Source organism: Protopterus annectens, chromosome 17.part0, assembly GCF_019279795.1.
Source record: "Protopterus annectens isolate FY-2018-M chromosome 17.part0, PAN1.0, whole genome shotgun sequence".
Lineage (NCBI taxonomy): Eukaryota > Metazoa > Chordata > Ceratodontiformes > Protopteridae > Protopterus > Protopterus annectens.
In genome coordinates this window covers 628,059,183-628,073,376 of record NC_056751.1, presented here as the reverse complement: position 1 = coordinate 628,073,376, position 14,194 = coordinate 628,059,183, and the positions used below count along the sequence as shown (strand labels likewise).

The 14,194-nt window shown below is 46.8% G+C and overlaps 1 protein-coding gene across 1 annotated transcript in view; it reads left to right on the top strand.

Moving 5' to 3' along the window:
* The window catches only part of DDB1 (damage specific DNA binding protein 1), a 2,836,764-nt gene that overhangs the window by 2,627,762 nt on the left and 194,808 nt on the right, over positions 1-14,194 (top strand). The gene's annotated exons all lie outside the window — the stretch shown is intronic.

Here is a 14,194-nt window from a genome sequence, read left to right as displayed (position 1 = left end):
TTTATTTGTGATCCAGCCTTCTCACACCACACCACAGATACATGCTTTGCATTCTTTCTCCTCTGACAAGTAACCAGAGGGGGATTCTGACCACTTTCTCTACCATTCTTCCCAGGTACAATCTCCTGAGCAGATAGCATCTGGAAAGGGAGAGACACTCTCCAGATTAAATCTTGGAAGAGCCCTCATTTAAAGAAACCTTGCAAAGCATAATGAAACACTTTGAATGGCAATCAAAACAGGTGTCTGAGGTGCAAAAGAAATACTGCAATTTATTAGAGATGGGCACTTCTGCACCTCCGCCAGTTCCCCCAGTGCTAGATACTTACCAGGACATATTTCCATCCAATTCTTCTTCACCTGTTTATCAACTTCCTGCTCAGGGAAGGCAAGACAGGTTCTAAGTAGTTCTTGATGAAGTATAATACTTGTAGAAAAACTGTGACAGACCCAACTGTGGTATCTCTGGCCTTGGGACAAACCTTGCAAGCTGCTTCCTGACATTAATGCTCTCCCCAGTGATAAGGACAGTTGAGCAATGGACTTATGGGGTAAGAAAGTATATATTTCCTCCACTTTAACTTTTAGAGCCATTAACTACCAAATTCAAATGAGAACATACTTGCTCTCTATGTTACTGTCCTTAAGACCATCACAGAGCCATAGACATCTGAATCAAAACAGCATATGCAATCTCTGGTGACCCAGGCTTCAAAAGTAACTAGGCACAGTATAAAATGCAGCTATAATGATGTAAATGCCTATTCCTGTGCGGCTGCTATCGGCACACCAATCAGGTGGTATGCCTGGCTGTGGGGCCAACCTATTCCAGAAGATAAGATTTTAAGTCTAAAATACAAGATTTCCCCTTGGATAACAACCTTCTGTTTGACTGACAATCTGCCAGTCATTTCAAGGCTTTGCAGGAACAAGGCAAGACAATGAAAGATTGCCATCATCATCTTTCTACAGTTCCCAGGTACCATAGAAATCATCCAGCAAAATCTACCTCCTTTGCCAAGAGAGATCCTAGAATGCCTCATAGGCAGAGGAAAATTAATAATAAATATTCCCAGAAAAAAATGAGGGATACTCCTCCTGGGAGGTCTGGTTGATAGTAGGCCCCTGTACTATCTGGGATGGAGGGATCAATCTTCGACTACTAGGACTAGCCCAGTGGCAAATAAAATTTTCAAGGCTATTGACCCACTTTCTCCTTAACCGTAATGCTTTGCAAATGAGAGCCATCTCTAGATCACATTTTCCATATACAGAGTGGTAGCCTGGGGTTGTTTTAGAAAAACGACATTGGCAAACATTTGATTGTTTTTGAAAATAATGCTTTTGTTTCCTAATGTTTGTTTTTTCTGTCTAGTCTGGCCTCATGTCATTTAAGCCTAATTTTGTTGAAACTGTCATTTGGTTAACTCATTTGCCCCTCTGTCTCTGTTGATTTTTTTTTTGCCTCTTCCTATCACCTTCAGGCTTCTGTTAGCCTGTTTCACTGTGCAGTTTCTCTACAGTTATTGCCATTATATTGAGTTGTTTAGGGTGTGTTGTATAACCTGGTTGTTTAAAAAAAATGTTTTAGGGTTCACATTGTTATTTGTGATATCAATTTTCCTTTTTTTTTTTTTTTTTTTTTTATCATCAGTTTTTTCATTTTGTGTTTTTTTTTTCTTTCTGCTGTGCAGTGAATCTGTTTTTACCACATTATTTTATTATTTTTTTCTTAATGAGGAAGAAAATTTAGGAAGCACTACTATTGAAGAAAATTTTCTGCTTCAAGACAAGCATGTTTTAGTTTTTTGTATAGGGGATAAACATTGTCAAGAAGACTGAGATCTGTTAATTGATCAAACTTGGTACTGTAAGAGACAGGATAAAATAGCTTTAAAAAAATAAATAAAAACTGCTCCATACCCATATCTGCAGAGGTGTTCACTTCAAGCTCCTTCTCAAGATCAGTCCTTTTGAGCTAGATAGCTTCACCTACATGCTGATAACCCAAAGAAAATAGACCTCAAGAGAAAGCCTGTGTTGGGCAGAACTGATTTGGAGCAAGCAAATAAATCCTCTGCTTTTGAAGAAGTCCAGTTCTGAGGATACTCACTCATATGCTTTTATTTGTGTGTCATAGATTAGTTAAGGTTGCCACCCGTCTCGTTGTCAGCGGGACACTCACAGGTTCAGCTGCCTCATCCCGTTGCCCGCTGTGGAAAGTAGTGGGACTTGAAAATTCCCGCTTTTCAATCGCACTGAATTGCCGTGGAAATGCCACAATTACTTTCGGCTTTTCCATGGCAATTCAGTTACGTCACCAACCCAGACCTGCAGGCAAAGCTGCTGCCTGTTAGGTCCGGGTGCTGTAATTCGTGCAGCAATTGGCTGCAATTCATGAAAGGGATGGGGATTGGGGCAGGAAGAGCCCTGCAAAGATCGAGACTGTAGGAGCGCTTTGTTTTAAGCGCATCTACAGCCGCTAAAAAAAAAAAAATGAGATTTTTTTTTTCAAACAGCCAGTCAGTCAGCCATCCATCTATTCAGCCAGACAGCCATCCATCTATTCAGCCAGACAGCCATCCATCTATTCAGCCAGACAGCCATCCATCTATTCATTCATTCAACCAGCCAACCATTCATGCAGCCAACCAGTCAGCCAGCCATCCATTCAGCCAGCCAGCCATCCATTCAGCCAGCCAGCCATCCCTTCATGCAGCCAGCCAGCCAGCCATCCCTTCATGCAGCCAGCCAGCCAGCCATCCCTTCATGCAGCCAGCCAGCCAGCCATCCCTTCATGCAGCCAGCCAGCCAGCCATCCCTTCATGCAGCCAGCCATCCCTTCATGCAGCCAGCCATCCCTTCATGCAGCCAGCCATCCCTTCATGCAGCCAGCCATCCCTTCATGCAACCAGCCATCCATCCATTCATTCAACCAGCCATCCATCCATTCATTCAACCAGCCAGCCAGCCATCCATCCATTCAACCAGCCAGCCAGCCATCCATCCATTCAACCAGCCAGCCATCCATCCATTCATGCAGCCATCCATCCATCCATTCATGCAGCCATACATCCATTCATGCAGCCATACATCCATCCATTCATGCAGCCATCCATCCATCCAGTCAGCCATCCATCCAGTCATTCATCCATCCAGCTGCTACTCCCACCAACCAGCTAGCCACTCCAGCAACCAGCCAGCCAGTCAGCTAGCCAATCCAGCAGCCAGTCAGCTAGCCACTTCAGCAGCCAACCAACCAGCCACTCCAGCAGCCAGCTAGCTAGCCACTCCAGCAGCCATCCGTCGTACCCATACCAGCATCTCCTTCACCGCTCCTGTGGTGATATCATGGTAGAGGGTGTGGCCAGTGTCATATTGGCTACACCCCCATGTCCCACTTTGGCCCGCTGAAAAGGTGGCAACCCTAAGGTTAGTTCTGCATTCACGCATAGTGATTGATACTGTATTTTTCTGTGTGACCTTGAAGTCAGGAAAATAGTCCTAACCTTCCAAACCTCTGTTGTATTATTTACTTTGGATTGGACTACAGGATGATGCAGGCATTCTTCAAGATCCAGCAACTCTATTATCAGCACTCTGTAACACTGTGGCAGTTTGAGGCCATTCGTCTTGTGTTGCTTCACCAGGTCATTTACAGGCTACATTTCTGCTAAGGTCAGTGCAAGAGCCCCAGGTTTTGACATCAGAGTTCGAGGTTCCATCATCTACTGTGGTGTTGATGGGATCACACATTTTGAATTCACTGACCCTCTGCACTAATGCTGTCATTGTTACAGGAGCTTTTGACCCTGGATTTGGGTGGATCCTTTTGTATTTGTTTAGGCCTGCCACCAAGTTTGCCCTTTAGCATTCAGCATTAATGCCTTTGACATTGGCCTTGGACTCGACTAGTTTCTTAGCCTCAATGGACTGGGTCATCATCTTGTGGACTAGCTTTCATGATCTTAGCTCTTATAAAGTTGCAGCTTTAGTCCTGAGTCAGCTCCATTGGGCATGGAATTGTTATCGCTCTTGATGGATTAGGTGTCCTCACAAAGGGCTGTGGATTGCAGATGTACTTGGTGCTACCTAATTAGTCTCATTAGCCTTCGTTGGTGCAGACGTGCATTTGCACATGAGGACATAATTGTAAGTCCTTGCAGTGATGAGGGTGCACACCATAGCCTCCAGGGAATAGAATTACAGCCATTAGAAAGTCCTTCCTTCACTACTGTATGCAGGAAAGACCTGGAAAACTGGGGCCACAGATCAGTTCCTTGGCCTGGGTACAGTCAGGGTTTATCCTTAAACTCAGGTGCCCCTTGTTAAGGAGGTGGCAAAGCCAGGCTGTCCAGTCACAGTGAAGAGGGTAGTCTTAGTAAAAAGTAGAAAGAGCAGAATGGTACTTTCACCCCAGAAGCCAGCCATGTTATGATACATCACCTCGACGTTTGCCTCCACTGTTGAGTAGTAGAGCCTGTCCCCCACAGGGTAATATGTCGAATTCATGGGCTAAGGTCCAGCTCAGAGTGGATGATAGAGAGACCTGATGATCAGTGGTCACAAGATGTACCAAGCTTTAAAAAAAATCCCTAATTGACTAAGATATTTAGTGAGTGTGGTGGAAGACACATGAGCAGTGGTAAGGACTGAGTAAAGGACATTACATCTTGCTGGGGAGCAAAATAAGTTTGTTTATAGTGAGAGTTGCAGACATACACACACGTAAGCACATATAAGATGCATTTATGGCGGCATTCCATTTGTTATGCTGTACTTGATCAAAAAAGTTGTTTTGCTGCATGAAATCTGTTGTATCGATATTCGTTGTTGGCTGACCTTGTTAGCTATTTGCAGCATAAATGAGTCAGTCTGTTCCATTCAGTTAACAGTGATCAAGAGTTATGACATGGCAGAGTTTGTAACTACAGATGTTAGGTAGTCCAATCTCACCTTCATTTTTACATATGGGGATCGGCTCCTACTCAACCAATTTTCAAGCTCAAAGACTTCTGGTTGGCTCGTGGCTAAGCAGGTATCTCATGGTGCACCAGTGCAATCCCCAGATCTCGTTTGCCGCGTTGACAGTTTCGGATGTGCTTCTCTTGGCTCTGGCTAAGGCTTTTGCATTTTTTCATTAACTAATGTTTTTTTGCATATTTACTGGAAATATATATAGCTTTACCTTAATTGTCTTGTGTGACCGTAGTAGTATCCTGTGTACCAGTAGTTAGGCACAGTTGTGTTTTTTTGCCTAGATCGTTAGTTTTGGTGGTTTGGCCATTTTTCTGTTATTTACTGGAAAAGTATACATATAGGGCTTTACTTTAATTGCCTTGTGGTCTTGTGTGACCAGTAGTAGTAGTATCCTGTGTATCAGTAGTTAGGCGCAGTTGCGCTTTATTGCCTAGATCGTTAGTTTTGGTGGTTTTGCTGTTCTTAATCAGTAGAGGCTCCTATTGATTAATTTCCTGTTAATCGGTTATTGTTAACTGGTGGTCTTTGGCGGGGATCCACTAAAGTCTTAATCACTTTTACAGTTGCAGTTTTTTTTCCTACCTTATTGAACGTGTGTGTGTGTGTGGTGTGGTATACTTGGTCTGTTTGAATTAGAAGACCCAGTTCTTCACAGGGCTAGACCCGTTTAACTTAGAGGACCTAGTCCTTGTGTAATTCTTCTGCAGGGCTAGGCCTGTTTTAGTTGGAGGACCTAGTCCTCAGTTATTCTCTTTCTCTTTTCTCCTCTGGTTGCTTGTGTGTTTGTAATGTTTAAGGATAGCAAGGAACACAAACCCTCTGGGTTCAAAAAATGTATGAAGTGCTCCTAGAAAATGTCTTTGATGGATGGCCACAGTAGCTGTGTCTACTGCTTGGGAGCCATCCATTTGCAGGAATCATGTTTGTTCTATCATGCTTTTTCTCCTACAGTGTTGCAGGAGAGAAAGAGCAAACTGATAGTCCGGGATCTTCTGAAGCCAACCTTCGAGGAAGCCTTATCTAGTTCTTCAGCTTCTTCGTCTAAGTCTTCAAAGTCAAGATCTGACTCAAAATCAAAAGGTTAAAATGTCCTTCTCCTGCACCGGCTGGTGTTTCAGAGCCACCTTCCAAATCAAGAAAATCTGCCTCCTCGACGACTCAGTCTTCGGAGCCGAAGGAGAGCACCATGGTTTCAGAGTCTGTCACAGGTGCTTCGGTGCCGACTGTTGACCCCTTGGAAATAGTTGACTCTTCTGCTCGGAGCTGGTCTGTAGAGTCCCTACCGTTCTCCTTGCTGGTCAAATCTCCAGTGCCTGCTAGGTTGAGATCCCCAACTTTATCTTCTAGATCTTCAAGGAGTCTTTCGGAAGAAGATGTGGAGATGGTAGTACTGAGACTCCTGAAGTCTGCTCTGCCTAAATTTTTGTTGGCTCCAACCCAATCGGCTTCGGAGCCACTCGAACCAGTTTTGCCCTCATCCGTGATTCCTCCTCCTAGCTATGTTGGCTTTTCGGAGCCGGAGTGCTTGTTACGAATGGAGGAACCCTCTGTTCCGGCTCCCCTTGCTGTTGCATTGGAGCCGAGTTCGGCTCCAACACGCTTGTCTCCATCCGTCATGTCAGGGACCAAGCTCTTCTGTTGGCCCGATGAGGAGGGTTTGAATCGATCTTCATCGGTTCTGAGCCTTCCTCTCAGTGCTTCCGCCAGGGTGAGCTCGGACCCTGCATTTATCTCGGAGCCGATGGCTCAGGCTCCAGCACCGTCCTTTGTCTCTTTAGAGTGGGGATGGTCTTCGGAGCCGGAGAGGTCTGCATTTGAGGTAATGAGTGTACTGTCGCAAGCTACAGCCCCTGCCAGTGGTACAAGCACTCTTCCCCCCAGGGCTCCCACTTCGGTCTCAGTACCTACTCTCTCTGGAGACAGCAGAGACCCGCAGCCTCAGGAACCACCGGCTGGTGGCCCCACTCTTCCGGGGCCTCCCCAGAAGGTCCTTTTGAGGAGCCCCCTCAGAAGAGAGTATGCAAGAGGAAGCATATTGACTTCCAGGAAGAGTCTCTGACATCGGACACTGACCTCAAGGTGTTCCAACCGGATTTTTGCTGTTCGGGGAATGCTTCAGAACCAGCCCTTCATGCAGCCAGGCCAGTCAGCCATCCTTCCTACTTGAGCCAGTCAGTCAGCCATCCATCTATTCAGCCAGACAGCCATCCATCTATTCAGCCAGCCATCCATTCAACCAGCCATCCATCCATCCATTCATTCATTCAACCAGCCAACCATTCATGCAGCCAACCAGTCAGCCAGCCATCCATTCAGCCAGCCAGCCATCCATTCAGCCAGCCAGCCATCCATTCATGCAGCCAGCCAGTCAGCCATTCCTTCATGCAGCCAGCCAGTCAGCCATGCATCTCTTCATGCAGCCAGCCAGTCAGCCATCCCTTCATGCAGCCAGCCAGTCAGCCATGCATCCCTTCATGCAGCCATGCATCCCTTCATGCAGCCAGCCATCCCTTCATGCAACCAGCCATCCATTCATTCAACCAGCCATCCATTCATTCAACCAGCCATCCATCCATTCATTCAACCAGCCATCCATCCATTCATTCAACCAGCCAGCCAGCCATCCATCCATTCAACCAGCCAGCCAGCCATCCATCCATTCAACCAGCCAGCCATCCATCCATTCATGCAGCCATCCATCCATCCATTCATGCAGCCATACATCCATTCATGCAGCCATACATCCATCCATTCATGCAGCCATCCATCCATCCAGTCAGCCATCCATCCAGTCATTCATCCATCCAGCTGCTACTCCCACCAACCAGCTAGCCACTCCAGCAACCGGCCAGCCAGTCAGCTAGCCAATCCAGCAGCCAGCCAGCTAGCCACTTCAGCAGCCAGCCAACCAGCCACTCCAGCAGCCAGCTAGCTAGCCACTCCAGCAGCCATCCGTCGTACCCATAACAGCATCTCCTTCACCGCTCCTGTGGTGATATCATGGTAGAGGGTGTGGCCAGTGTCATATTGGCTACACCCCCATGTCCCACTTTGGCCCGCTGAAAAGGTGGCAACCCTAAGATTAGTTCTGCATTCACACATAGTGATTGATACTGTATTTTTCTGTGTGACCTTGAAGTCAGGAAAATAGTCCTAACCTTCCAAACCTCTGTTGTATTATTTACTTTGGATTGGACTACAGGATGATGCAGGCATTCTTCAAGATCCAGCAACTCTATTATCAGCACTCTGTAACACTGTGTCAGTTTGAGGCCATTCTTCTTGTGTTGCTTCACCAGGTCATTTACAGACTACATTTCTGCTAAGGTCAGTGCAAGAGCCCCAGGCTTTGACATCAGAGTTCGAGGTTCCATCATCTACTGTGGTGTTGATGGGATCACACATTTTGACTTCACTGACCTCTGCACTAATGCTGTCATTGTTACAGGAGCTTTTGACCCTGGATTTGGGTGAATCCTTTTGTATTTGTTTAGGCCTGCCACCAAGTTTGCCCTTTAACATTCAGCATTAATGCCTTTGACATTGGCCTTGGACTCTACTAGTTTCTTAGCCTTAATGGACTGGGTCATCATCTTGTGGACTAGCTTTCATGATCTTAGCTCTTATAAAGTTGCAGCTTTAGTCCTGAGTCAGCTCCATTGGGCATGGAATTGTTATCGCTCTTGATGGATTAGGTGTCCTCACAAAGGGCTGTGGATTGCAGATGTACTTGGTGCTACCTAATTAGTCTCATTAGCCTTCGTGGGTGCAGACGTGCATTTGCACATGAGGACATAATTGTAAGTCCTTACAGTGATGAGGGTGCACACCATAGCCCCCAGGGAATAGAATTACAGCCATTAGAAAGTCCTTCCTTCACTACTGTATGCAGGAAAGACCTGGAAAACTGGGGCCACAGATCAGTTCCTTGGCCTGGGTACAGTCAGGGTTTATCCTTAAACTCAGGTGCCCCTTGTTAAGGAGGTGGCAAAGCCAGGCTGTCAATTCACAATGAAGAGGGTAGTCTTAGTAAAAAGTAAAGACAGCAGAATGGTACTTTCACCCCAGAAGCCAGCCATGTTATGATATATCACCTCGAGGTTTACCTCCACTGTTGAGTAGTAGAGCCTGTCCCCCACAGGGTAATATGTCGAATTCATGGGCTAAGGTCCAGCTCAGAGTGGATGATAGAGAGACCTGATGATCAGTGGTCACAAGATGTACCAAGTTTTAAAAAAAATCCCTAATTGACTGAGATATTTAGTGAGTGTGGTGGAAGACACATGAGCAGTGGTAAGGACTGAGTAAAGGACATTACATCTTGCTGGGGAGCAAAATAAGTTTGTTTATAATGAGAGTTGCAGACATACACACACGTAAGCACATATAAGATGCATTTATGGCGGCATTCCATTTGTTATGCTGTACTTGATCAAAAAAGTTGTTTTGCTGCATGGAAATCTGTTGTATCGATATTCGTTGCTGGCTGACCTTGTTAGCTATTTGCAGCATAAATGAGTCAGTCTGTTCCATTCAGTTAACAGTGATCAAGAGTTATGACATGGCAGAGTTTGTAACTACAGATGTTAGGTAGTCCAATCTCACCTTCATTTTTACATATGGGGATCGGCTCCTACTCGACCGATTTTCAAGCTCAAAGACTTCTGGTTGGCTCGTGGCTAAGCAGGTATCCCATGGTGCACCAGTGCAATCCCCAGATCTCGTTTGCTGCGTTGACGGTTTCGGATGTGCTTCTCTTGGCTCTGGCGAAGGCTTTTGCATTTTTTCATTAACTAATGTTTTTTTGCATATTTACTGGAAATATATATAGCTTTACCTTAATTGTCTTGTGTGACCGTAGTAGTATCCTGTGTACCAGTAGTTAGGCGCAGTTGCGTTTTTTTGCCTAGATAGTTAGTTTTGGTGGTTTGGCCATTTTTCTGTTATTTACTGGAAAAGTATACATATAGGGCTTTACTTTAATTGCCTTGTGGTCTTGTGTGACTAGTAGTAGTATCCTGTGTATCAGTAGTTAGGCGCAGTTGCGCTTTATTGCCTAGATAGTTAGTTTTGGTGGTTTTGCTGTTCTTAATCAGTAAAGGCTCCTATTGATTAATTTCCTGTTAATCGAATATTGTTAATTGGTGGTCTTTGGCGGGGATCCGCTAAAGTCTTAGTCACTTTTACAGTTGCAGTTTTTTTTCCTACCTTATTGAACGTGTGTGTGTGTGTGTGTGTGTGTGTGTGTGTGTGTGGTGTGGTATACTTGGTCTGTTTGAATTAGAAGACCCAGTTCTTCACAGGGCTAGGCCCGTTTAACTTAGAGGACCTAGTCCTTGTGTAATTCTTCTGCAGGGCTAGGCCTGTTTTAGTTAGAGGACCTAGTCCTCAGTTATTCTCTTTCTCTTTTCTCCTCTGGTTGCTTGTGTGTTTGTAATGTTTAAGGATAGCAAGGAACACAAACCCTCTGGGTTCAAAAAATGTATGAAGTGCTCCTAGAAAATGTCTTTGATGGATGGCCACAGTAGCTGTGTCTACTGCTTGGGAGCCATCCATTTGCAGGAATCATGTTTGTTCTATCATGCTTTTTCTCCTACAGTGTTGCAGGAGAGAAAGAGAAAACTGATAGTCCGGCATCTTCTGAAGCCAACCTTCGAGGAAGCCTTATCTAGTTCTTCAGCTTCTTTGTCTAAGTATTCAAAGTCAAGATCTGACTCAAAATCAAAAGGTTAAAAAGTCCTTCTCCTGCACCGGCTGGTGTTTCGGAGCCGCCTTCCAAATCAAGAAAATCTGCCTCCTCGATTCCTCAGTCTTCGGAGCCGAAGGAGAGCACCATGGTTTCAGAGTCTGTCACAGGTGCTTCGGTGCCGACTGTTGAACCCTTGGAAATAGTTGACTCTTCTGCTCGGAGCCGGTCTGTAGAGTCCCTACCGTTCTCCTTGCTGGTCAAATCTCCAGTGCCTGCTAGGTTGAGATCCCCAACTTTATCTTCTAGATCTTCAGTGAGTCTTTCGGAAGAAGATGTGGAGATGGTAGTACTGAGACTCCTGAAGTCTGCTCTGCCTAAATTTTTGTTGGCTCCGACCCAATCGGCTTCGGAGCCACTCGAACCAGTTTTGCCCTCATCCGTGATTCCTCCTCCTAGCTATGTTGGCTTTTCGGAGCCAGAGTGCTTGTTACGAACGGAGGAACCCTCTGTTCCGGCTCCCCTTGCTGTTGCATTGGAGCCGAGTTCGGCTCCGACACGCTTGGCTCCATCCGTCATGTCCAGGGACCGAAGCTCTTCTGTTGGCCCCGATGAGGAGGGTTTGAATTTATCTTCATCGGTTCTGAGCCTTCCTCTCAGTGCTTCCGCCAGGGTGAGCTCGGACCCTGCATTTATCTCGGAGCCGATGGCTCAGGCTCCAGCACCGTCCTTTGTCTCTTTGGAGTGGGGATGGTCTTCGGAGCCAGAGAGGTCTGCATTTGAGGTAATGAGGAGTGTGCTGTCGCAAGCTACAGCCCCTGCCAGTGGTACAAGCACTCTTCCCCCCAGGGCTTCCACTTCGGTCTCAGTACCTACTCTCTCTGGAGACAGCAGAGACCCGCAGCCTCAGGAACCACCGGCTGGTGGCCCCCAACTCTTCCGGGGCCTCCCCAGAAGGTCCTTTTGAGGAGCCCCCTCAGAAGAGAGTATGCAAGAGGAAGCATATTGACTTCCAGGATGAGTCTCTGACATTGGACACTGACCTCAAGGTGTTGGAAGGGTCCCCCAAGTCGTCCTCTGATGATGTCTCCTTTGTGGAAATTCTAGAGATCCTTAAACAGAGGTGCAACTGGCCACTGTCAGCCCTTCTGATGAGGAGTTGATGTACCTGAAGGCTTTCGGGTCTCAACCTCTGCCACTTGGGTGTCTCCACCTTTTGACGAACTAATGGATCTGGTTAGTCGGAAGGTGTAGGATACTCCCGATGCCATGGAGCCAGTTCCTAGAAGACCAAATAAGTTCCTGTCTGCCCCTCCTGGAAAAGAATTCTTGTCTAAGGGCGTTCCTGCAGATGCCATTGTGGTGGCTGCGGTGGCCACGAAGAAGGAGTTGGCTGAGACTTCTTCCTCTGTTCATCCACCAAACAAGGAGTCTCGACAGATGGACAGATTTGGGAAGCATGTATTTAGTTCAATGGCTTTTACACTTCGATCTCTGAACTATCTTACCCATTTCACGAGGTTGCAGAGGGATCTCCTCAAGGAGTTAAGAGATTCCATACAGGGTGCTTGTACTGAGGGAGTCCCTGATAGGATCTCTGCTCAGTTGTCCATCCTAAATTCGGTAGTTAACTCCTCCATGCGGCTTATATCCCATGCGGCTGATGGAGCGAGCAGAGCAGCGGGTTCAGGAGTTGCCCTTAGGCGCCACTCCTGGATGCGCTTGTGTAACTTTGCGGAGCCTTTTAAGTCCACCTTTGCCATCGCTCCATTTGATGGTTCCTCCTTGTTTAGTCCCCAAAGTGAAAGAAACACTCATTCAGTGTGAGCAGGAAGGAAAGACTCTTTCTGTCGTGGGAGTCCGTTTTACCTTTCCCTCTCGACCATACCCCAAAAGTCCAAGGGGAGGTAAAATGTGGTTCAAAAAGTCCCAGAGGACCTTTCCGGACGCACAGAGTGAATCCTCCTTCAGAGGCAGAGGAGGAGGAAATGGTAGACGTCGCCCTAGAGGCAGGGGCGGTCCGCAATACCAGCAAGGCCATGATTCCTTTCGAGGGTGGCCTTATCAGCGCTCCTGATATGGGGCCAGACTGTGTTTCTCTGGGGCCAGACGGGGGTCGCATCTCTTTGTATTCAGAAGCCTGGCTAAATATAACCCAAGACAAGTGGGTACAAAGAGTTGTTACCAGAGGCTATATCGTACCCTTTTCCCTTCCACCGTTTACTCCCAAGAAGATCCCAGATGTTCCACCCAATCACAGGGATCAGGCAACTGTGGAGATCAACAAGTTGCTCTCAGAAAGAGTCATCCAGCCCGTCCCAGCAGACCAGACAGGATCTGGAACTTACTCCAGGTTAGTCGCAAAATGAACCAGAGACTGGAGGCCAATATTGGACCTCAGCAGATTAAACAAATCCATGAAAAAGGACAAGTTTCGGATGGTCACACTGCAGTCGATACTCCCGTTGTTAGGGAAAGACTATTGGATGTGCTCTCTGGATCTCCAAGACGCCTACTACCATATGAAAATGGACAAGGTGTCAAGGAGGTATCTGCGCTTCCGGCTGTTAGCCAGCCATTATCAGTTTTGTGCTCTGCCCTTTGGTCTCACCACAGCCCCCAGGGTGTTCACCAAATGCATGGCAGTAGTGACAGCTCACCTGAGACGTCAGGGATTCCAGGTATTTCCGTATTTTGACTACTGGCTCCTGATCGCCCCCACCAGGCATCTACTCCTCCAAAACAAGGACACCGCCATCCAGCTTTGTGCTCAACTAGGGATCTCCATAAATTGGGAAAAATCTGCATTACTGCCCTCGCAATCTGTGATTTTTATAGGCGCAGAGGTAGACAGTGGATATAACAGTTCGTCTTCCCGCCGCAAGAGCACAAAACCTCATCTCACAAGTTCAGCGTCTTTTTCCACTTTGGAAGGTCAAAGCAAAATGGATTCTTCAACTTCTTGGAACGATGGCCTCAACCATTCTGTTAATACCTTTAGCCAGGTTGCACATGAGAATCCTTCAATGGCTCCTGTTCTCCCAGTGATTATTCCAATATCTACCGCTGAATCACCCTATTCTGCTGACGGAATCATGCAAAAAGGACCTTCGTTGGTGGATAGCCCCCAACAACTTGTTCACGGGAGCTTCCTTTGTGCCTACCCAACCCGTTGCCACTGTGATCACGGATGCCTCCCAGGTCGGGTGGGGGGGGGCATTATCTTGGCAGGACTGCCCACGGCACATGGCAAGAACACAAGGCTCATCTGCATATCAACGTTCTGGAGATGAGCGGTGCTTCTGGTGTTGCAAGCACTTTAGGACCTTCTTCCTCCAGGGACGATTGCGATACAATCGGACAACATGTCGGTTGTGTGATATATCAACAAACAGGGTGATACCAGATCTTACCCACTCTGTCGAGAGGCCATGCGAGTTTGGGAATGGGCAATTTCTTCCCAGTGCTTTGTGGTGGCAATGCACATTCCAGGGGCAACCAACGTGATAGCCGACAAGCTGAGCCGGG